The sequence below is a fragment of the Martes martes genome, assembly GCF_963455335.1.
Source record: "Martes martes genome assembly, chromosome: 10".
NCBI classification, from domain to species: domain Eukaryota; kingdom Metazoa; phylum Chordata; class Mammalia; order Carnivora; family Mustelidae; genus Martes; species Martes martes.
Window position 1 is genome coordinate 26,236,144 of NC_137898.1, and position 26,231 is coordinate 26,262,374.

The 26,231-nt window shown below is 35.5% G+C and overlaps 1 pseudogene across 1 annotated transcript; it reads right to left on the reverse strand.

Moving 5' to 3' along the window:
• Positions 1 to 15,862: 15,862 nt before the first annotated feature.
• LOC308350498 (actin-related protein 2/3 complex subunit 3-like) lies at positions 15,863 to 16,371 on the reverse strand (annotated as a pseudogene). The gene has a single exon. The product of its transcript is annotated as an actin-related protein 2/3 complex subunit 3-like (transcript).
• Between the last annotated feature and the right edge of the window lie 9,860 nt (positions 16,372 to 26,231).

Below are 26,231 nucleotides of genomic sequence, written 5' to 3' on the forward strand. Positions count from 1 at the left end.
TGGATTCTCTTCTTCGGTTTAATCATGTAAAAGGACTTTTGATTATTTCTTTAGCTGTTCACTGCATTTTTCTCCTACTTAGGCATTAGAGAAAATACAGTCTTGAAACTGAGAAACAGAGCATCATACAGAAGTCTGGATACCTACACTGTTTTTACAAATCACCCACTCTCCAGCGCTGGATGATTCTTTTTATCCGTAGTGGCACACATGGGCACACATGATCCTTAGTTCCCTGTCATGGGTTATAACTAAGCTCAGAGGCTATTATTTTGTGAATATAATTTAAATCCTTCAATAAGGGGACGCCTGGGTGGCTCAGTTGGTTAAGCAGCTGCCTTCGGCTCAGGTCATGATCCCAGCGTCCTGGGATCGAGTCCCGCATCGGGCTCCTTGCTCAGCAGGGAGCCTGCTTCTCCCTCTGCCTCTGCCTGCCACTCTGCCTGCCTGTGCTCGTTCGCTCTCTCTCCCTCTCTCTCTCTGACAAATAAATAAATAAAATCTTTAAAAAAAAAAAAAAAAAAAAAAAAAAAAAAAAATCCTTCAATAAGTATAATGGCTTTTATTCCATATACTGAATTCTAGCTGCCATTCTTCTGTCTACTTTATCAGATAATGAACTGTTCTGCCCTTTTAGCCTCAAACATCTTGAAATCGCACTGTTTCATACCGAAGAACTCAGACATCTCATTAGGAACATAGTCACTAATTTGTGATATAATGAGAAGAAAATGTTACATGTTTAAATCACTAAAATTTTAAGGTTGGTATATTAAATTGATGAATACATTGTTTCAAAAAATTATAAAGGTATGCATTATTGATCCAGAAAACACATTTTCATATGATTTCACCTTCTCGATGTCATCTCAAAGAAACTTGTCTTATCCCTGCTATGCTTTTGATGATGCTATACAACAAAACATTTAAGGATAGAAGACGACAAGGTTTTATTAATTGGGAAAGACTATAAATAAAGTGTTATATGTTTATGTGCTAGTTAAATAATTAATGCATTTCATTTATATGCTCCATTAATCCCACAATAATTCATGCTGACAATTATTCCTACTAGATCAATGTTAGTAGGACAAGTAGAATCTCCAGATTGAATTTAAGGAACTAAAAGTGGAGGAGATCAGAAATCTCTGCATGTGCGTGTCCCAGGTCTGTAAAAGGGTCTCTCATTTTTTAGCGCAGCATATCATGGGCCTAATTAAAAATGGCTGAGTAATATCTTCAGGCAGATAGGTTTGAAAATAGGGCCCAGAGAAGTACTGCTTTTCCCAACAATGATTAGAAAGTAATGTAATCATTTCTTACGTGTTAAGTTGTGAAGCCCCATAAATAGCCTCACTGAGTTTCTAGTAGCCAAAGTGAAACATATAAGCCACTTGGAAAAATGAACCGGCCTGGACAGACACAGAGGTAAGACAGAGAGGGATGAAGCAGTAACATTTACTGACCAAAACACAGAGACATATAGGGACAAAGACTAGGTACCAGGAAGGAGAGATATATTTCTGCCACAACCCTACACAGAGCAGAATAGACAGAACCCAAAGATGGTAGAGAGAATGCTAATTTAATTAATATGGAAATGTCACCACGTATTGAAATGGAAACTTTATATAAAAAGTACTTCAGTTAGCTAAAAATAAAAATGACCATACTAACTGAACTGAACTGAAGAAACATGTTCTTTGAGCTTTCTCCTATCCACAGTTAAATAATTGGGGGGAAACTGAATAGTTAATATATGCATCATCGATTAATAAGAAAAAGATACCATTAGAATTCCATGGTAAAAGAAAGTTATTTTTCTCATTTTTTAAATCATTATTAAGATCAAAATATATTCTTAAGATGTAAGTATAGCACATTTATATGAAACATAACTTTGTCAAAAGAGAGAGATTATAAATATATAAAATTACTGTATAGAGTAAAATATTTTGTTTTAGAGGCACTTAAATAACTATTGCAGATATAATTGTGTTATAAAATTTAAATGTACCATTTTGCTGATAACTTTTACAATATAAGGTGTCAATTATGACAGAAAAATAACAGCAAAAGGTTATAGATCAAATAATTTTTGTAATAAAATTAAACAGCGTGGCAAACATTAAATTCATAAGTTTAGTATTTTAATAGTCCATCAAGACATACATGGTTGGTTGGTATGTATAACACAGCAGTCTACGTATTATAAAAATTTTAATTAAAAATATGATCATAAGGATGCAGACTTTAACTGTGGTGTATTTTACAGATTTATTTTATTTGTTAGATTTTTGCCATAGCTCTATAATACTTATATTTTTAAAAGATTTATTTATTCATTTCAGAGGGAGAGAGTGCTCAAGCAGGGGCACAGGTAGAGGGAGAAGGAGAAAAGCAGACTGTCCACTGGGTGTGGAGCCCCATTTGGGGCTTGATCCCACCACCCTTAGATCATGACCTGAGCAGAAATTAAGAGTTAGACATCCACCCAACGGGGCCACTCAGGCTCCTGACAATCGAATATATTCTAATGATTGGTTTTATTGCAAAGGTAACCATGTTTACTATAGAGAATTTGGAAATGCACAAAGCAAAAGCAAAGAACACAAAATAAAAACAATAATGAATTTCTATCACTTATCTACATTTGGTGTGCAATTTTTGGGGGAGGGCCTTGGGAAAACAATAGTCTTAAGCCCAAGATTTCACTACCCAAAATGTAACAGTATAAACTTCTTATGAGATGACAGAAATAGTCCTGATCCCTGTAATTCAGTGCATAATACTGTAGGTCTGCAGTCAGACCACCTGGCTTCCATTATGCTTCCATCACTTACTCACTCTATGACTTTAGGCATATAATTTAATCCATCTATGCTTCATTTTTCTCATTTGGAGAACAGTGGTAATAATATGCCTAACTGATAGTGTATATGCAATCACTAGAAATTCAATATTAGAGTTTTGTAAGGATGTCAAATATACCCTACAATGTTCAAAGCAGGGATAATAATCTAACAAGTAGGGTGTGTGAGTATTAATTAGAAAGTATATGTTAAAGGTTTATATGAAAGCTTAGTACACAGTATTGTGTTACATAAATGTTTTTAAAAGTTCATAGAATTTTATGCCAATTATCATCATTAATATTAATATTACTAAAGTTATACCATAACCAGGTTTCAACTACCAAAATAGTCTGCTTTTCTTCAAAAACATCGAACATGAGATCTCTAAATACCTTGTGCTTTAGGCACATTTCTTTAGAAATTATTCATATTCTTCTTCATATTTTAATCATTTGAATATTTAAATAATTCAATATTTAATAATAGGAAGAAACCAGCCTTTCAATGTTTAAAATCAGGATAATTAAAATTATGTTTGTAGGTTATCATAGACTCTCACTTTCTTTTCTGAGAAAAGGAATAAAGAAGGATAGATCTTTGCCTGCTTTTCAGCAACCCTGACTCTGAACATCACCATCTTAGCTTTGAACAATAAGCATGATAGCATCCTTTAATTTTTGATGTAATATAGTCTCAAAAGAGTAGGCTTAACAAACTCTAAAACATTATTTCCCATAATTTATAAATTATTTCCCACGTATAAAATATGTTATTATATACTCTGTATGCATGATATGTACACAGATACATATGTTGTAAAACTGAGTATATTTTGATATATATTTTACTTATATTTTGTCTTGATACTTAATCCAATGCACAGCATCAAAAGATTATGAAGAGCTTGACAAACGGAACTTTCAATTGAGTATTTATAGAGAACTTCTGAATTAAACTCATTCAAGTATAAAAGTGGCCATACAGACTTTGAAACTATGGCATGTTCCCTCCTGATAGAGGTAGAATTGAGGGCAAATTCATAAAAATATAGTATCTAGACCTTTTAACCTCATGTCTATGCTTGGGTTTCCATAGAAAGAGGAAATGAAGTCAAAGAATCACATGCTTACAGTTTATCTGGTGAAATGACTCCAGCATAGATGAGCATCACTCCCCCACTGGACAAGTACTGCCTTCCCACATTATAGATGTATGAAGGTCAGCAGTTCCCAAAAGATGCCTGTCTTGGGCTGAAGCTTCAGAAACAAGCTGGGACCAGAAAAGGAGGTTCAGCTGAGGCAAGATGGGTTCACAGCTGAATGAAGCTGGTTACAATAAAAATAGCCAGGGTAAAAGACAAATACTGTAGAATCTTGTGGGGATGCACGTGGGGAGGGGGACAGGGAGCAGGAGGTGTGTGATATATCCATAAATGCATAAATCACCATTTAGTAACTCACCTTAATTCTAAAAGCAAAGGGTTGATTTTTTTATATGCTCTTTATCCTAAATGAATAATCAACACTGTTGGTAATAAAGATTAAATTTCCTCATTAAATATTTTCAAGTTCTTTGAGAAAATTTCAACTGTACATTACAATGTTTGTTTTTGTGAGAATTTAGATATAGCATTTGTTTTTTATTAACTTCTCTTTCTAAAAGAACAAAACATAGTTGAGTCATAAAAATACAGAGATTTTTGAGGAAAGAACACAAGATACAGGACTTAAAGATGCTACCGACAACCCAAGTTTTCTTCAGTGAGTTACTTAATTAACCTCAGTCTATTTTTCTATTCATGTAAGATTATTTGGTTCAAATGATATATCCCATCTTAGTTAAGAGAGCAAGTGCTGATTTTGGACTTGTTTAAAGCTGAATCATAGGATTAATTAACCAATAATAGGATTAATGGATAATAGGATTAATTCTACTAATTGTGTGAGCCTATTTATGTTGCTTAGACCCTCTGTCCTTCAGTTTTCTCATTTAAAAATAGGGACAATGCTAGTACCCATCAAATACATGTAATATGCTAGAGTACTCATTAAAATGCTGTCAAGAAGGTATTTACCCAGGGGGCTCAGTGGGTTAAAGCCTCTGCCTTCAGCTCAGGTCATGATCTCAGGGTCCTGGGATCGAGCCCCACATCGGGCTCTCTGCTCAGCGGGGAGCCTGCTTCCCCTCTCTCTGCCTACTTGTGATCTCTCTCTCTCTCTATCAAATAAATAAATAAAATCTTAAAAAAAAAAAGAAAGAAAGTATTTATCCAGAAAGATGAACTGATTTGTCCAAGGTCACATAGTGTCTGATTAAATCCTAGGACTAGATGCCAAACTGTTAACTTTCAGTGCATTCTATTCTATTCCAGGCAGTACCCATAGTGCCTCACGCAGTAGTCTGTATGCTGATTTTTGTCTCTAAAACTTATTAACACTATTCTTTTTAAGGGTTTTACTTATTTATTGAGAGAGATACAGAGGGAGAGAGTGAGCATGAGGGAGAGGGAGAGATAATCTGAAGCAACTCTGTGCTGAGTGCAGAGCCCATCATAGGGCTCGATCCTATAACCCTGAGATCATGACCTGAGCCCAAAGCAAGAGTCTGGCGCTTAACCAGCTGAGCCACCGGGTGCCCCAACACTATTTTTTTTTAATAGTATTTTAAATCATACAGTAAGATCATCAGTAATCACTAATTTAAAAGCTTAGCTAATCATTATAGATAAACCTGTTTTTTCATTGCTTTTGAGGTAATTTTAACATGTCATGTTTAATGTAATTTTTTTTAGCATTTATTTGGAAAATATCTGTGACTGTTTGCTCTTAAGGATTTATTCTGATTCCTTCAGGAGAATGGCTACATTTTAGAAGCTCAAGCCTTATCCAATTTGGGGGAAAAGACAAGGCTGACAAACTGATTCTTCAAATAGATTCTCTAATACCTTTCAGTGACATTCAGCATAAAATGGGTTTATGACACAGAGCAAGACCAGAAATCAACAACTGGAAGCCAAACACCAAGTAAAAGAGAAATGCCCTGGGGGTATCACTATGGAAACCAAAGAAGCTCCAGTTGGCAGTACAGAGGACGGGAAAGTACTGCATAGAAAGAGCCGCAAACAAATTAAACCAAACCCCGTGGTCGCAGCTGAAGCCGTTATTTATAATCCCTTACAATGCATGCCTTTATTTCAAATTTTTTCTCCCAAGATGGTGCTAGGCTCTGTAAACACCCCTGGCCAGCAAGACTAGGCATTCTAACTCAGAATCACTACTTCATAACAAAACTTATTTCAAGCTACATTAGGCTTCCCCAGCTGGGCTAAACACGACTGTAATATAATGTTTGTTTCTAAAAAATAAAAAAGGACCTTTTGTTCAGTACCCAGTGAGCTGAGACTGCTGTCTCTTAAAATCTCCAGCGAACTTCAGAGTTATAAATTAGGTCCTAGTCTTCGGAGTTATAAATTAGACTCTGGTTTTCCCTCTGCCTTAGGAGAATTCGGGAGAAAAGGCTGAAGTAATTTGAAGTAGTTTTAAAGAACACCCACACCTTGAGATATGTTTTGGGAAACTGCAGATATCCAGAGATACCATAAAGGGGTAAATAAAGATTTCTGAGTGCTGGCCTTGGATGCATGCAAAGTCATGTTGGCTCCATCTGTGTATTTTCCACAGTGATTATCAGCAAAGTTTGTGCCTTCTATTACCCCAAAATCAAGAATATTGTATGACTCTATTAGTTCCTAGCTGTAAGGTATGTTGGTACATACTGAACATAGAGGCTTAAGTACTTAAGTAAGCACAAACACTCTAGAATATGCTAACACACCACATTTGTTACTAGTGGTCTAAGAATTAACTACGGAGTATCCTTTTCTCCCTACATGTATCTGTCTATAGAATTTCCATGTTTCCTCTGAATTAGATTAAGTCATTCTTTTAGCTTCTATTTATCACTTCTATTTCTCATTCTTGGTAATTTTATGAAGCTAATACTGGTCTACATTCCCTGCTGGTATTCTAGTATTAAGCAACGTAGGACTCTCAAAATTAAGTTGTTGGTTTGAGCTTTAGAAATCTTGAGATAATCAGAACATCAAGTTCTGCTTGCTAAATGTGACACAAAGAACACTGCCTGCCAGAAAAGCATGGACAGCAAATGTTTCTATTCCTCCCTGCCTGGAGAAAAGAGAGTGTCCCGTGATCTATATAAATCTTCACAGGATTTTGCTTTCACGGTTATCCAAGAATCTCTGAGGACCTTTGATGATTCAAGTCATAACAGTCCAACCTGCAACATGGTTGGTAAAACTCTCAACTTGGAGTAAAGGAATTCGGGTTTTCAGCCTCATTTTGAAATTGAGTTATGTGATCTGAGGAATGATAGTATCGCTATTTTGGGAAGTTCCCTTTTTTCTTTGTTGTGCTGTGAACTGTTAACAGATACACTAAGGAAGAAAAAAAAAGATAAGATTAAAAAGATGAACTGAGGCATATTAGAAATTTTAAGAGCTTATTTGAGCAAAAAAATTATTGAAATTGGGCAGTGCCAAACTGGAAGTGGTTAGGAGCACTCTACCTACAAGGAGCCTGGAAAAAGACTTAAAAAAAAAAAAAAATCAAAGAAAGGAAGTATTTGATTGGCAATTGCTTAAAGCCTAGTTGGCTACTTATGATTGGTTATCCTTAGTGTTTTGATTTTACAACCTTGAGGCATTCAGAGGCTTACATTTTGGTCTGCTTATATAGAGGACCACCTCTGTATAATGGATTCCTTGTTTAATTAATTTAACACAGCACTCTGTACCTCTTACAATCAGAGATTGACTAAGAGGAGGCTTTAAAGCAACCAAAAGCATTTATTTGGGGGTGTGAGGCATGCCACCTGGGAAGCACATAGTTGACTGAAATTCAAAGGCAAAAACCACAAGGTTACATAACTTGTTTTGAAACAATCAAGAGTGCTTGCTTCGGCAGCACATACACTGAAACAATCACGAATGATGCTGACAGAGTTAAATGACCTGATACAGGATTGGCTATTCAGCTAACAGATGTTCACTATCTTGATTTTGGTCCAAAGTAGAAGGATGTATTCAGGAGGTGGGCAAGGTGTAATTGACAAGTTACAACTGACAAGAATCCAGAGCTCATGGTGTTCTGAGAATTGAAACAGGAGATGTGCATAGGCCCTGCTTCCTCAATATCCTTTGACCCTATCTGAAGGACATTCTTAGAGATGCCTACTTTAATTTTGGAATCTCCTTTCACAGGGAATGCATAAGATTAGGTTTTAGAGCTGCTCTGTTCCAGTCCTCTCATTATTTAGATGGTAAATGAATCTAACACAAGTATTCAAAACCCTTGAGCCATTTTTCAAAATCCTCTGTAATGGTATTGGATTTCTATAGTCACTCTGTTGGAAGCTGTCCTCTTTTAGGATTTTTCAGGGAGCTTAGAGGGAAACTTATGATAACTTGACAAAAACTACACACAACACTTCCTGAGATTTGCGTTTTGGTCTGTTTAATGAAACTTTAACACATTAGATATGTGATACACCCAAATATATGTGACTAGACAGGTATTTATAGAGGAATAATGTATACAAGAAAAATATGAAAAACAGAGACTTCATATACAATGTTCAATTACAATATACCTGGATAGTTGTATGTAAGTATATAACATACTTACATAATGGCTGAGATTTTATTTATTCTTACAAAGCAATGAGATTTTGCCTTAGAGATTAAGCAGTCAAACTATTCACTAGGCAATTGTATCAATTTTGAGAAACATTACTTGGGGTCTAAAATTGATCTTTAAGCTTTCCAACTAAATTCACACCTCAACTTCTCCACCCACCAGCCATCTAGATATCTCTAACATGGTGAACTCATTGTTCTCCTGTAGATCACCCAATCCGAAAGTAATTTGAGAGAGCATTGAGATCTGAGAAATAATTTTATGTGTGTAGACTTCTCGGGAGGAGATAAAGGTTGCAAAGTAAAGGAACCACTGCAATATTAAGGTAAATATAATTGTTTACATTTTTTCAGAGGACAGAACAGTTATTCAAGAATTGTTCCAAACCACACCGCTAATAGAAAATGGTGTGGCAGCCATTTGTATGTCTTCATTTGAGAAGTGTCTGTTCATATCTTCTGCCCATTTTTTAATATGATTGTCTGTTTTGTGTGTGTTGAGTTTGAGGAGTTCTTTATAGATCCTGGATATCAACCTTTTGTCTGTACTGTCATTTGCAAATATCTTCTCCCATTCCATGGGTTGCCTCTTTGTTTTGTTGACTGTTTCTTTTGCTGTGCAGAAGCTTTTGATCTTGATGAAGTCCCAAAAGTTCATTTTTGCTTTTGTTTCCTTCGCCTTTGGAGACATATCTTGAAAGAAGTTGCTGTGGCTGATATCAAAGAGGTTACTGCCTATGTTCTCCTCAAGGATTCTGATGGATTCCTATGAAGACATACAAATGGCTACCAGACACATGAAAAAATGTTCATCATCACTAGCCATCAGGGAGATTCAAATCAAAACCACATTGAGATACCACCTTACACCAGTTAGAATGGTCAAAATTAGCAAGACAGGAAACAACGTGTGTTGGAGAGGATGTGGTGAAAGGGGAACCCTCTTACACTGTTGGTGGGAATGCAAACTGGTGCAGCCACTTTGGAGAACAGTGTGGAGATTCCTCAGGACATTAAAAATAGAGCTTCCCTATGACCCTGCAATTGCACTACTGGGTATTTATCACAAAGATACAGATGTAGTGAAAAGAAGGGCCATCTGTACCCCAATGTTTATAGCAGCAATGGCCACGGTCGCCAAACTGTGGAAAGAACCAAGATGCCCTTCAACGGATGAATGGATGAGGAAGATGTGGTCCACATACACTATGGAGTATTATGTCTCCATCAGAAAGGACGAATACCCAACTTTTGTGGCAACATGGACAGGACTGGAAGAGATTATGCTGAGTGAAATAAGTCAAACAGAGAGAGTCAAGTATCATATGGTTTCACTTATTTGTGGAGCATAACAAATAATATAGAGGACAAGGGGAGATGGAGAGGAGAAGGGAGTTGAGGGAAATTGGAAGGGGAGGTGAACCATGAGAGACTATGGACTCTGAAAAACAACCTGAGGGTTTTGAAGGGGCGGGGGGTGGGAGGTTGGGGGAACCAGGTGGTGGGTATTAGGGAGGGCACAGATTGCATGGAGCACTGGGTGTGGTGAAAAAACAATGAATACTGTTACGCTGAAAATAAATTAAAAAAAAAAGAAATAAAGTATTACTTATCCTTCTCATCAAAAAAAAAAAAAAAAAGAAAGAAAGAAAGAAAAAAAAGAAAAGAAAATGGTGTGGCAGTTTATGCCCACATAGTTTGGTTCTAAGTATACTGGCCCTTTATTTTTTCAGAGAAATAATGCCTTAAGTAATCCAACACATAATTTCCCTTATACATTTTGAAATATTACAGACAATATTAAGATGGGATTTAAATCATGTCCTCAATCCCAAATGTTTTATACAACTAACTGCATTTATGTTTGTTTGTTTGTTTGTTTTTTGTCTACCCTTTCAGAATATTTTCTTCCACACTTAAACACACATACACACAAATACATGTGAAGGTATGTCTAATAAAAAGATTAAGTATTCACTTTGCATGGTCTTTTTTAATAAACCACAGCTTATTATGTGTTTTTCCTAAACTGTTATTTTAAACAAAGTTTTTATTTTAGAAGAGTTTTAGATTTACAGAAAAGTTGCAAAGATATGTAGAGAATGATTCCATATATCTGTAACCCAGTTTCCTTTATTACCATCTTATAGTATTGTGTGTGATACATTTGTCATAGTGCATAAACCAATAGTGATACATTATTATTAACTGAAGTCCTTACATTATTCATATTTCTTTAATTCTTATCTCATTTCCTTTATTCTAGTGTAGGATTCCTGCTAGATTCAAATAAACATGGTTTTATTTCTTCCATCCTAATATTTACACCTTTCATTTGCTGTTCTTATTATATTAGCTAGGACCTCCAGTATGAGGTTGAATAGGAGTAGGGAGAAAGGATATCCTCTCCTTGTTCCTACTTTTAGAAGGAAAGCATCCAGTTTCTCACAATTAATTATGATGCTATTAGGTTTTGCTTTGCTTTGTTTTGTTGTGCATGTTCCTTACCAAGTTGAGGAACACCTTCTGTCTTCCTAGTTTTTCAAGAGTTTTTATCAAAAACAGATGATGGATTTTTTTCAAGTGCTTGTGAACTTATACAATCATGATTTTTCTTTTTTGTCATCTTTCAGACTATAAAAATATACTCTATTAAAGATCATGGGAATAATTAAAACCAGAGATAACCTCTAACAACTCATAATTACTAAAAAACAAACAAGCAAACAAAATTTAGTACTGTTGAAGCAGACCAACAAAAACATTTATACACTATGGGTGGGAGTATAAATTGGCATGCACTTTGGAAAATAATTTGACATTGGGGTGCCAGGGTGGCTCAGTGGGTTAAAGCCTCTGCCTTCGGCTTGGGTCATGATCCCAGGGTCCTGGGGTCGAGCCCCACATCGGGCTCTTTGCTCAGCGGGGAGCCTGCTTCCTCCTCTCTCTCTGCCTGTCTCTCTGCCTACCTGTGATCTCTGTCAAATAAATAAATAAAATCTTAAAAAAAAAATAATTTGACATTACCCAATAAAGATGAAGGTTTAGTAATTTACTCCTCAAAGTAACCAGATGCATAATTCCATAGCAGCTCTGTCTGTGAAAGTTGCAAACTTAATATCCATCAGAAGTAGAATGAAAACCAAGTACAGCCTTAAGAAAAATCATGATGAGTCTCGTGAACATAATGTTGAATGAAAGAAATTCAAGACACAATCATCAACTTTATGTAAAACTCAAAAACATGTGGAACTGAAGAGTACACTTATCATGATGAGCACCGAGTAACGTATAGAAGTACTGACTCACTATATTGTATACCTGAAAATAACATAACACTGTATGCTAACTATACTAGAATTGGAATTAAAAACTTAATAAAATTAAGGTTTTTTAAACTTTCTGATGTGGTAGATTACATGAATTGATTTTTTAAAAATTTAATTTAATTTAATTTGTGTGTGTGTGTTCCAAAACTCATTGTTTATGCACCATACCCAGTGCTCCATCCAATATGTGCCCTCCTTAATACCCACCACCAGACTCACCCAACCCTCCACCCCCTCCCATCCCAAACCCTCAGTCTATTTCTCAGAGTCCACAGTCTCTCATGGTTTGTATTCTCCTCCGATTTCCCCCAACTCACTTCTCTCCATCTCTCAATATCCTCCATGTTATTCCTTATGTCCCACAAGTAAGTGAAACCATATGATAATGGATTCTCTCTGCTTGACTTGTTTCATTCAGCATAATCTCCTCCAGTCCTGTCCATGTTAGTATAAAAGTTGGGTATTCATCCTTTCTGATGGAGGCATAATACTCCATTGTATATATGGACCATATCTTCTTTATCCATTCATCCATTGAAGGGCATCTTGGTTCTTTCCACAGTTTGGCAACTGTGGGCATTGCTGCTATGAACATTGGGGTACAAAGGGCCCTTCTTTTCACAACATCTGTATGTTTAAGCTAAATACCCAGCAGTGGAATTCCAGGGTCACAGAGTAGTTCTATTTTTAATTTCTTAAAGAATCTCCACATTGTTTTCCAAAATGGCTGCACCAACGTGCTTTCCCACCAACACTATAAGAGGGTTCCCCTTTCTCCACATCCTCTCCAATACTTGTTGTTACTGTCTTGTCGATTTTGGCTATTCTAACTGGTGTAAGGTGGTATCTCAATGTGGTTTTGATTTGAATCTCCCTGATGGCTAGTGATGATGAACATTTTTTTATGTGTCTGTTAGCCATTTGTATGTCTTCTTTGCAGAAGTGTCTGTTCATGTCTTATGCCCACTTTTTGATGTGATTATCTGTTTTGTGTGTGTTGAGTTTGAGGAGTTCTTTATAGATCTTGGGTATCAGCCCTTTGTCTGTAATATTATTTGTGAATATCTTCTCCCATTCTGTGGGTTGCCTCTTTGTTTTGTTGACTGTTTCCTTTGCTGTGCAGAATTTTTAATGTGAAATCCCCTTCCAAACCTGGAATTACCCACTTAGTTGTGGTATATAATTATTTCTCTATATTATTGGATTTGATATGGTAATATTTACTGACAATTTATACAACTATGTTTATTAGAGATATTGGTCTTTAGATTTTCTCTTTTGAATTTTTTTAAAATCTGATTTTGGATTAGGATAATGCTGGCCTCATAAGAACAAAGTAAGACATATGCCTGCTGTTTCTATATTCTGGAACAAAGTTTGGACAATTAGGATGATTTCTTAATTAAATATTTAGTGGAATTTGCCAGTGAAACCATTTGTGTTTTGTACTTTCTTTATTGGAAGGTTATTAATTTTTTTTATTCAATTATTATAACAGATGTAGGATATTTCTGGTTATCTATTTTCCCTTATTTGAATTTTGGTAGTTTGAGCCTTCAAGCATTGTTCCATTTCATCCAAATTACAAACATGTGGGTATATATTTGTAGAAAACATTCCTTTATTATTGTTTTAATGTCTGTGAGGTCATTAGTGATGACCTCTTTCCATTTGTGATAATCTGTGTTTTGTCTTGTTTTTTTCTTCTCTCTCTCTCTCTCTCTAACTTTCTGTCTTTCTCTTCTCATTTTCCCAATTGGTTAACTTGAGTACAGATACATCATTGTTATTAATCTTCTCCAAGAACTACTTTGAGATTTTGTTGATTTTCTCTATGGTTGTCTTGCTTTAAATTTCATTGATTTCCCCTCTAATTTTAGGATCTTGTTCTTCCTACTTACTTTCAGTTTAGTATATGTGCTGCCGAAGCGAGCACCCTACTTACTTTCAGTTTAAATAGCCCATCTTTTTCTACTTTCCTGTGATGAAAACTTAGGTTATTGATTTATGTATTTCATCTTTATTTTCTTAAATATACATTTAAAGGAACAGACTTCTCTCTAAACAATTCTTTTACTTCATTCTACAGATTCTGATAAGTTATGTATCCATTTTCATTCAGTTCAAAATATACTTTTAAAATTTCTATTGAGACTTCTTCTTTGATCCTTGAGTTATTTAGAAATGTATCATTGAATTTCCAGATATCTGTGTATATTCTGGCAGTCTTTCTCTTATTTTCTCATTTAATTCCTCTGTGGTCAGAGAACACAACTGTATGATATCTATTTATATTTGCTTCCTAGGGCTGCTATAACAAAGTACCACAAACAGAATGGCTTTAAACAACAAAAAAATTATTCATTCACATTCTGGGGAGCTAGAAGTTCAAAGTCAGCTACGCTCCCTCTGAAGACTCAAGGGGAGGAGAGAACCTTCCTTACATCTCTTAGCCTCCAGTACCCTGTGGTGTCCCTTGTGCTTGTGGTAACATAACTCCCATCTCTGCCTTCAACCTCATATGGCTGTTTAGTCCTTGTATGTCTCTATCTTGTTCCCTTCTTACAAAGACACCAGTTACATTAGATTAGGGCTCACCTTAGTGTCCTCATCTTGACTTGATTATATCTGCAATGGTCAAATTCAGAGGTTCCAGAGGTTAGAGCTTCATCATATCTTTTCAACCCTTAACATTATTCTTTTAAATGCATTAAGGTGTTGAGTGACCCATTATATAGTCTATTTTGATGGATGTTCCATATGAATATAAGAAGCATGTGTATTTTGCTACAGTTGGAAGGAGTATTGTATAAATGACAATTAGATCAATTTAATTGATAGCTCTGTTCAGGTAATTTATATCTATATCAATTTTCTGACTACATGATATATTAATTAATAACAGAGTGGATTTTGTGTCTCTATAATAGTAGATTTGTCTATATTTCCTTTCAGGTCTATCAGTTTTTGCCTCCTGTGTTTTGGTGCTTTTTTGTTAGGTAGCTATATGGAAGATTTCTGTGTTATCTTGGAGAACTGACTCCTTTATCATTACACAATGCCCCTCTTTATCCTTGACAACCTTTCCTGATTTCAAAACTATTTTGTCTGAAATTAAAAAGGCTATTCCAGATGTTATTATTATTCTTTATTATTACTACCTGTAGCATGATCTGTCTTCTTCTATCTCCTTACTTTTAATCGAGGTCAGTCTTTATATTTAAAAGGTGTTTCTTATAGACAAAATAGAGTTGGAAACTATTTTCTAATCTACTCTGATGATTCCTGTCTTTTAATTGGTGTTTTTAGTCAAGTCACATTTAAATTGAGTACTGATATAGTTGGATGACTATCTCTCATGTTTATAATGTTTTATACTCATTGGTTTTGGTTTTTTTTTTTATAATTTTGTTATTCCTTTTTTTCCTGTCTTTATCTGTTTTTAGTTGAACATTTTGATTTCATTTTATCTCCCCCTTAAAGTACAAATTATATTTCTTTTTGTTCAATGTTAGAAATTTTTTTATTATTCCTTACTGTTATTAAGCACTAGCTTCAAACTGTGGAAAATTTAAAATCACACTTTGACAACCCATTCTTCCCTCCCCAACCCAAATTCTTTTTTTTTAAAGATTTTTATTTATTTATTTGACAGACAGAGATCACAAGTAGGCAGAGAGGCAGGCAGAGAGAGAGGAAGGGAACCAGGCTTCCCGCTGAGCAGAGAGCCCAGTGCGGGTCTCGATCCCAGGACCCTGGGATCATGACCTGAGCTGAAGGCAGAGGCTTTAACCCACTAAGCCACCCAGGTGCCCCCCCCAACCCAAATTCTTGATCAAGAATTCTTTAAGTGAAGACATGCTCTCTTCTGTATAAAACTTTATCAAATAAGGACAGATAATTGTATTCATCTTGCTACAAAATGCTGTCCATGGCTGTGGAAACAGTGTCTGCATAGGTTCCTTTTACTGTCCAGGTCCTAAGGCCCTCTTGTTCATGAACTGTCTCTTCACAAAGGAAGCCCAGCATTTTTCTAGGTTTATCATTCTCAGGGTGAAAACCTTTCTCAGAAAGTCAGACCAGTCTCTTGTCTCACCTGCTGTAAGTAGGCCCTCATCACCTTACCTTGTTTGCAGGTTTAGTGGAAAACCAGGCTCTCCAGGAATGGGAAAATTAGTGATTCCCCACATATACATATATTTCTCACGTTGTCTTCTGAAATTGCACTTTTGGAGTTTCTTTAGACACTCAGAAATGTTGAGTTTTATGTATCAAGGCTCTATCAGCTTCATTCCTAATCTCATAATTTTTGAAGAAGACATTGGCCTTGAAGTAATAGATGGCATCATCTTCAATATCTGTATCTTTTGTCTCTCTAGGGCCAGGTCCTTTGAGTGGAAGTGCTAGGCAAAAGTGCCATGTTTCCAATAAGTCTGGTGTCAGGGTTCATGAGAGAAGAGTGGTGAGCTGGCATTTTGGCACCAGCTGGGTTTCAACCTAGTTGAGTAGATTGGGATTAGAGCATGGTACTCCTGGTCCAGAGGGAGTAAGTGTGGGGAGATAGGCAGAAGTTTAAATTACATTTCTTTAAAAATAATTTTAGTGGTAATCCTATAGCATATATTATATATTTTAACTAATTTGGCAACACTTTCCTATGTATTGCTTCATATGTAGTACAGAAATCTTATAACATAGTATTCTAAAATTTTTCTTCCCATCTTCTTTGGCAAAGTTGTCATTCATTCCCCTCATCCGTGTGCTATAATCACCCAATCACCTTGTTTCTATTATTACACGAAACATAAAGTTATCTTTTTGTAAAATTAAGATAATTAATGAAGGTGGCTACACTAAACAACAGATTTTCAACATAGATGAAACAGCTTTCTGTTAGAAGAAGATGCCATCTAGGACTTTCATAGCTAGAGAGGAGAAATCAGTACTTGATTTCAAAACTTGAAGCAAGAGGCTAATTCTCCTGTTAGGGGATATGTAGCTGGTGACTTCAGTTGAGTCCAGTGCTCACTGGCCATTCTAAAAACTCTGGGGCTCTTAAGAATTATATTACCTCTACTCTGCCCATGCTCTATAAATGGAACAGCAAAGCCTGGATGGCAGCACATTGCTGTCATGGTTTGTACTAAACAAGGTTTATGAAATATTTTAAGCCCACTGCTGAGACCTAGTGCTGAGAAAACAAGCAAACCAGCAAACAAACAAAAACAGCAAAAAAAAAAAAATTTTTTTTTTCAAAATATCACTGCTCATTGACAATGCACCTGGTCAGTCGAGAGCTCTGATGGATATGTCCAGTGAAATTAATGTTGTTTACATGCCTACAAATACAACATCCATTCTGCAGCCCACGGATCAAAGAGCATTTTCAACATAGACATATTATTATTTAAGAAATACATTTAGAAAGGTTATAGCGTCCATAGATACCGATTCTTCTAAAGGATCTGAGCAAAGTGAAGTGTAAATCTGGGAAGAGTTCACCATTCTATATGTCACTAAAACTACTTGTGATTCATGAAGAGTGGTCAAAAGTGCCACATGAACAGGAGATTGGAAGAAGTTGATTGCAACCATCAAGGATAATTTTGAGGGGTTGGTTCAAGACTTAGTGGCGGAAGTAACTGCAGATGGGGTAGAAATTGCAAGAGAACTAGAATTTAAAGTAGTGCCTGAATATGTGATACACTTGTGATAAAACTTCAACAGATGAAGATTCACTTCTTATAAATGAGAAAGAATGTGGTTTCTGTAGGTGAAATTTACTCCAGGAAAAGATGCTGCGAAGATTGTTGAAATGACAACAAAGAATTTAGACTACAACATACACTTGGTTGATAAAAGATCGACAGAATTTGAGTACTGACTCCGATTGTGAAGAAGTTCTACTGTGTAGAATGCTATCAAACAGCACTGCATGCTACAGAGAAATCATTCAGAAAGGATGAGTCAATCAATGCAATATTCTTCAGTGTTACATTAAAAATTGGCATAACCACCCCGCCTTCAGCAACCACATCCCGATCAGGAAACAGCCATCAACACCAAGGTGACATCTTGTACTGGCAAAGGAAAACCAATAATTTCATGTGACTGGCTTTATTGAGATATTTGTATTATTGTGGTGGTCTGGAACCAAACCCACAATATCTTCAAGATACATTTTTAATACCTAACTAAGTCTTGACTACACCTGCAATATCTGTAACATATTACACTCAGTTTCCATTGAATGCCTCCCTTTCCTTTGATTTTAAGTACAAGTCTAATGTTTTGTTGTGTGTTGTTATAAAGTGCTAGATATTGTGGAAGACAAGTTACAAGGAGCCCAAAATATGTCATCTTCCTTTAAGGAGCATTGTGTTTTATTCTGAAAAGCATCTAAATTACTGCCTGCAAGTTTTCTTGATCTTGTCAAATTTGGCTTCACAGTGTGTTACGTAAAATTTATTCTCATAACGTTCTTATTCTAGGATGTAACTTGAAATCCAAAGTTATGTCATCTCTGATCATCAATTACAAATCCAGGAGTCACAGTGGGATCTTTATACTCCTTTTAAGGTAGATCACCAAAGTTCCCAAGTCTTAGTGATCTCTGATATTTCTCTTGAGGACACCTGCTCTTTACTTGGCCTTTCAGAGTCTTCCTCCGGTATATGCAACTACACACTTAGATAAGTTTTGTAGGTGAATCGCACTCAGATCTCTGGTACTTTTACCCTATAGCTCATTGTTCCCTTGAATATTACCTCACAAACACCATCCACCACAGTGGCCCAAACTTCCATATGCCCCCCTTTGGTTCAGCAAGAACACTCTTTCCTCTTAGACTCTACTTCCTTATGTTGTTACTTAGAAAGTACCTCTAGGTGGAAGTCCAAAGTAAGTATGAATTTCATTTTGCTCAAGCATCACATTTCATTGTTAACTGTGGTTCTACCCTGAAAACAATTGCCTTATAGTTTTATAGGTGTTTACAGTAGAAGGATATATATATAATTCTCATCACCATCATAACAGGAAGCAAAAATTCTATGCCATCTACTTGCCTGGTATCTTCTGCCATAAAAATATTTATTCTTATGTAGCCAATTTTAATTCTTTTTATTTAAGGCTTTAGAGTTGGCATTATTTACAAGGAAGATCTTTCTGCCCCAACATGAGGCTACATTAAGGACTTGTTCTAGTTTTTAGTTTATATAGAATTTTCCTTTTTGTTTATTTTTTGTTTCATGTAAAGTTAAATGTAATACTAACTATAATGTATGTAATTTTTTCCTATTATTACAGGATGTTGGGACATGACAGGAAATTTCTGAAAGCCAAAATTCCCCAATGGCACTTTCCAAAATGCAAAATGTCCACTGTAATAACACATACCCCCAAGAGTCTTTCTGGTATTGCTTCACTCCTTGTAATGAAACTTACAATACAATACAATCCCCAAACAACTCTATACTCCTTTCTCATCTCCTTATACTGCTTTACCTTTATTCAGCCTAGAATATCACTCTCAAATCCTCCCATAACATTTCCATAGACTTACAGTGTTTCTTTCAAATACGCACCTCCGAATTAGGTTTCTCTCCTGTCTTCACCTCCCCAAGATTCCTACTTGGACATTCCCTGCCCTTTCTGTGCACATTCAAAATTCTTGTTGTGTGTGTGTGTGTGTGTGTTTTTCCCTAAAGATTTATTTATTTATTTTTAGAGAGAGAATGAAGGGGGGGGTGCAGAGGGAGAGTGAGAATCTCCAGCAGACTCCCTGCTGAGCTCAGAACCTGGCATGGGGCTCAATCTCATGACCCTGAGATCATGACCTGAGCTGAAATCAAAAGTTGTACACAAACAACTGAGGCACCCAGGCATCCCCAAAACTCTTAATTTTTGAAAATTCTTTGGGTACAGGGAATGTTTGTCTTATACATCATCAATAACCATTCTAGCAATGAAAAATACTTCTAATTATCCTAAGCAAGCTAATTAGCAAACCCTATGATTTATATATATGTGCTTTTAAAATATATAGAAGTTTATACACAATAATTTGCATCTTTTAAAATTATACAATTCTATATATTTTGACAGTTATATACACCTAGGAAATCACTACTGCCAATACAAAACGTCTGTCAACTTTAGTATTTCTGTGTCTCTTTGTAATCCAGCTTTCACTCCACCTTTGCTCTTTAAGCAACTATGAATCTGCTTTATACCATGACAGTTTAAATTTGTTATAAATAAAATTATACATTTATTTTCTGATTGTGTGCATATGCATGTTTAGGACTATCTGATTTCTTCCATCAACTTAATGATTTTGATAATAAAATATCATGGTGCATATATTAGCAACTTATTTTTTTCTCTTTACTGTCCAAAAGTATTTGATTATATGGATATATCATATTTTGTGTAAAACATTTACTTGTTGATGGACATCAGTATGGTTTCCAGCTTTTGCTACCACAAATACAATTGCTATTGACATCCATATAAATTCTGTGTTTGGACAAATGTTTCTATTTCTTAAGCAAATACCTAGGATTAAAACGGTTTGCTTATGGAAAGTGTATCATAAATTTTTATGAAACTGGTAGTTTTCCAAAGTGGTTGTTCCATTTTTCATTCCCATACATAGTCAAGATAAGATCCATTTGCCCCACGTTACCAATATTCTGTATGACCAATCTTTTAATTTTAGTCATTATAATTGGCATACAGTGGTATCTCATCTTATTTCTAATTCATTAAAAATGTTTTTAATTCATTGCTTAGTGACTAATGATGTGCAATTTTTGTATATATTTTCATTTAAAATATTTGAATTTTCTCTTAATTACCTCTACAGATTCCTGATTAAGGTGTCATGTATGTTAACCAATAAATCTAGGTTTTACTCACACATACATATACATAATATATATCCCAAAATCATTACTTAAGTTATTTTTAAAACACATCATGTCAGATAATCATAATCATTTACCTACAACAGGAGATCAGGGACTACAGATACCTATCTTAGTATAAGTTCTTTGACTTTGCATCAGTTCTATTCAACTCAAATCCCAAAATAGTTACAGAATGCAGGGGATAGACCATGCATTCTATTAAGTAAGAATATGTCAGTAAACGTTAACACTGTGGACTGAATGTTTGTGTTCCCCACAAATTCCTATGGTCAACTCTAATCCCCAGTGTAATGCTATCTGGAGGTGGAGTCTTTGGGAGGTGATTAGATCTGAAGGTGGAACACTCAAATGAAATTAGCGCCCTTATAATAGAGACTCTAAAGCGCTCCATTTCGCTTTCTGCCTAATGAGGACTCCATGATAAAACAGCTGTCCAGGAACCAGGAAACCAGATCCACCAGAGACTAAACGGACAAGCGCCTTGATCATGTACTTCCCAGCCTCCACAAATGTGAGAAAAAAGTGTTGGGTATAAGTCAGCCAGTTTATGGTATTTTGATATAGCAGTTAAAGGTGACTAAAACACGTAATTTATTACATACTCTTCTTCTTAAGAACTTAAGAGACATATCCAACTAAAGCCACCAGCAGAAGTTCGAACCAAAACCCAGACTTTCTGCATTTCCAATCTCCTTACTTTTCCTTGTGGAGATATCATGTGGCTAACTAAAAAGGATATGATAACATCAACCATTTCTACCACTTCCTTTGCTTTTATGTCATTAATAGATACTGTATCATCTTTAGGGTGATCCACTCAGAGACAGCACTCAAAACCCTCTCAAAATATCTAGCAAACTATGGTTCATAAGCTGAAATTTTTGCTTCATGAATATATGTTCAGAAAGGAATTGTCTCATTCTAGTTTTATTGAAACCCCAAATTCTGAGCATTTAGATTGAGTAACTGAGATTATTTTAACAAGTTTGAGTTTGATAGAGATAGGTTTATGTCTCCTTCTTTCTGACAACGCAGTTAAAATAATGTAAGTAGAGTTCTTCGGGCTAACCATTTAGCAATTTTATCTGAATAAAGAAAGGTTATTTCAGAAATCTTTGCAGCTTTGCTTTAATTTTCATATTTTCTTACCCATATACAATGGGTATGCCTTAATGGTGTATGCCTTAATTCTGTCATTTCCAGGTTATGCTCAAGGATCTTCAGAGTTAAGATAGATCTTGGATTTAACTATGTCAACAAAAGTACCTGGTTTTGTTTTGTTTTTTTAAAGAAAGCACATTCAGAAAAAGAGAAAAACGTTTATTAATTTTTAAAAGATTCCTTTATTTGAGAGAGAGAGCATGAAAGTGGGAGGAGCAGAGGGAGAGGGGAATTAAGATTCCCCAGAGTGCAGAGTCCCATGCGGGGCTCGATCTCATGACCCACGAGATCAAGACCTGAGCTGAAACCAAGAGTTGGATATTTAACTGACTGCACTACCCAGGCACCCCTAAGCTTTGTTGTTTAATTTAAAATTAATTTTATACAGTGTTTGGCTATGTTTTTAATTGGGTTAATGATCTCAACCTTAAACGACAATAACAAAACAACCTATAATGTTTCAGCATACTTATTATCTCAGTGGATTTCCATAAATGAATTTCATGCTTGATATTAGAGTAAAACCATTAATTACCACTTCATGGGTACTTCTTATATACTGGGAGACAATATAGCACGTGTCACTCACATTTCTGTATGTCCTGTGATCACAGGCACTGACAGCTTTTGGTTTTGGCTGATCTTTTCAAGGATGTTTGCACAGCAAATAGCCTTGGAAGATAAAAATAGTGTCTCTATTTGAAATATATATATATTCTCCATTCTTGGCAAAATTTGGGCGGATGGGCAGGTTTGGCTGCAGCCAATTATAAAAGATTGTAGATTCTAAGCTCAGGATTAGGAAAGAAGCCCACTTTAGAATCATGTGTGCAACACTGGAATCATTTGTTCTTTGAATGAGTATTAATATAAGATTTATTATCTATGGACAATATATACAAATCAGAACAGTCATCTTTTTTCTGTAGGTAAATTGCATCATTCCATTTCTTGAATTGGTAAGTACAAATTAGTTTTTTTTGCTATTTTTAGAAGCATCAAATATTTATTTTTACAAGTATTCAATAATTAGCAAATATTATTATAAAAATATAAATTCCATTTATCCCATGTATTTACTCACTTCTAGGAAGATGTTGTCTTATTGCAGTTTTGAGGCTAAATGCAATTTCTCTTTTAGCTCTATTTAGTAAAAAACGAACCATTTTAAAAAATTGCTTTGTCTTGTGAATATCTTAACGCCTGAGCTATGTAACTCTCATTTAAAAGGATAATGACTTTACTTAGAATCAATTTTTATTGCCTCTAATATAATTTAGGGAAGACGAACAATCATAAAAATGTAGAAAAGTAGCTGTGATTTACTACATTAGATTTTCAACATTCAACAATTGATTGTGTAGGCAAATGTGTGTAAGCAACTCAGTCAATGGGCCACCAATTCCCTGAAGACTATTTCTTCAACATTCCCTGAATGGATACCGGTTTCTTGAATGTAGCCATCCACTTTGCGGTTTTGCATGGAGGGCTAATCACCACTCCTCAAACACAAAATTAACGTGCGTGCACGCGCGTGCGTGTGTGTGCGTGTTGGTATGCGACTTACGCGAAGCCTCTGTTTCTAAAGATATTAGAAACATACACCATATCATTATTTTCCGTTTGCTCCAATAGAATAATATATTTAAAGACTTAGTCATATTAGGGAACTTAAATTTATATAAACCATGACTCTTGTGCAGGTAGGCATGGCAGATATGTGAACTTAGTACAAGAAAACTTGTTTTCATTATAGTGATATTTAAATAATTTATACATTGTGTGCATTCTACATGCCCATGACAGCATCACCAGATAATTTTTCTAAACTACAAATTAGATTAGTCTACTACCCTGCTGAAAATTCTTTACTGACTCCCCATTGCATTTAATCCAAATACCATTGTTAACATCATTATTGTGCTCATGATTCATCCTCTTCCTTCTTTGGCCAGCTCATTTCAGCTCTATCTGCTGAGAACATCTCAAAACACCAACCTCTCGGCAGCACGGAGCAAAGCCAATGCCTAGATATTGGTTCCTAAATACCTTCCTTTCTCAAAGGAACAAAGGTTCCAAGTGATAAAGGGTTCTAAACTATCAAGTGTTAAAAATTAAAACTAATAGTTGACATAAATATTTCAAAATGAAAAGAGGCTTAACGCCAAAGATCAAATGAAGCACAGGACGATGAGTCTTTGTTAAGAACTCTAAGGACTTAACGCTATGTGTTGTAGGCACGCACACGCACGCGCACACACACACACACACTCTCTCTCTCTCTCTCTCTTTCTCTTCTAAAAATCTTAAAGGAAGTCTCACAGCAACCTATTATGCTAACATAGAGATAGAAGCTCGTCTCAAGAGAACTACGGGGACAGTTTTTGTTAAAAGGGGTAAATTATTATTTGATAAGTAGAAACTCCATATTTTTAAGAGTGTCATAGTAGCAAAGCACCATTAGCATGGATGAGAGGGGACTGAAACCTTTCAAATTTAAAAAATGCCACCAGGCCCCCAAATTTCCAAGAGCAGGAAGAAGATTAGATAGGAAGACTGAAATAAGAAATCATTTTCTTTTTTAGCCAGAATGTCCTGTCTTTGACACTTTCAACATTCTACCTGGAAATCATCTTACTAAGGTTTACACATAGATTAAGTACATGGTCTATCTTCAAAACTCCTTAAGTCAAGAATTTTGACAAATACTTTTCACTCCCAGTAGCCAGTATTTTATCATTGTTTCCCTATGTGAAGAATACCATTTTACTCTGGTTGATTTAAAGATTTTATCACTATCTTTGTATTTCAACATTTTGACTATCATGTGTCTAGCTATGGTTTTCTCTGTATGAATCCTAATAATGTTTGCTGAACCTCTCGAATCTTTGGATTTAATATTTAATATTTATATTTAATATTCTGTGAATATACAGAATTATCAGGCATTGTTTCTTTAATGTTGACTGTCCTAGTTTTTTTTTTTTTAATATTCTGTGGAATATACAGAATTATCAGTCATTGTTTCTTTAATGTTGACTGTCCTAGATTTTTTTTTTTTTAATATCATCCAGTATTTCATTCAGACATACGTTAAATGGCTAATGCCATGACAAGGTTGTTGGAGTTCTCAGTATTTCAAATCTACAATTTGTAAATCAGTTTAGATAATTTCTATTGCCCCATTCCTGAGTTCACAGAACTTTTATTCTGCATTGTCCAATCTTCTATTAGTCCATCCACTGAAATTTTTGACTATTGCATTTTTTAGGTTTAGAATTCCTTTGAAAGGAGTTGAATTTTTTTAATCTTTTTATTTTTATTTATTTATTTATTTTTTTAAGAGAAAGAGAGCCTGAGTTGGAGGCGGGGGAAGGAGGAGAGGGTTGGAGGGTGAGGGAGAGAGAATCTTAAGTAGGTTCCAGGCTTAGCACTGAGCCTGACTTGGGGCTCAATCTTATGACTCTGAGATCATGGCCTGAGCCAAACTCAAGAATCAGGCACTTAACTGAATGAGTCACTCAGGTGCCCCAAGTTCAATTTTTTTAAAAAGTAAACTCTATCTCCAACTTGGGGCTCAAATGCATGACCCCAAGATCAAGATTCATATGTTCTACTGACTGAGGCAGTCAGGTGCTCCCAGGTTTGGAATTTTTATTTTTTTTTAATTTTTATTTTTATTTTGTTTTTAATTTATTTATTTGACAGACAGAGATCACAAATAGGCAGAGAGGCAGGTGGGGGGGGTGGTTGGCGAGGGAGGGGGGGGAAGCAGGCTCCCTGCTGAGCAGAGAACCCGATGTGGGGCTTGATCTCAGGACCCTGGGATCATGACCTGAGCCGAAGGCAGAGGCTTTAACCCACTGAGCCACCCAGGCTCCCTGGAATTTTTATTTTATACATTATTTTAGAGTTTCCTTTAATCTCCTAACATTTTCATTCATGTGGAAAGTCTGACCTCTCAGTCCTCAGTCCATTAAGTTTGCCACTTTTTTCTTGAGCTCTATTTCTCTTTAGACTTGTGGACAGCAGAGTTCCTTCAAGGAAAAGTAAGATGAATGTTGATCTCACCTCCTGTGTTTCCCTCATTTGAAGAGCTGTTTTACTTGCTGTTTTTGTCTGCTTTTGTGTGCTTTCCAGTGCCTTCAAACAATTTGTTTTTTCGATTTTTTCCCAAAGTTCATATTTTTTACAGGGAGCAGGGTGAATCTGATATAAAGTACTTGTTGAAAGCTAGAAG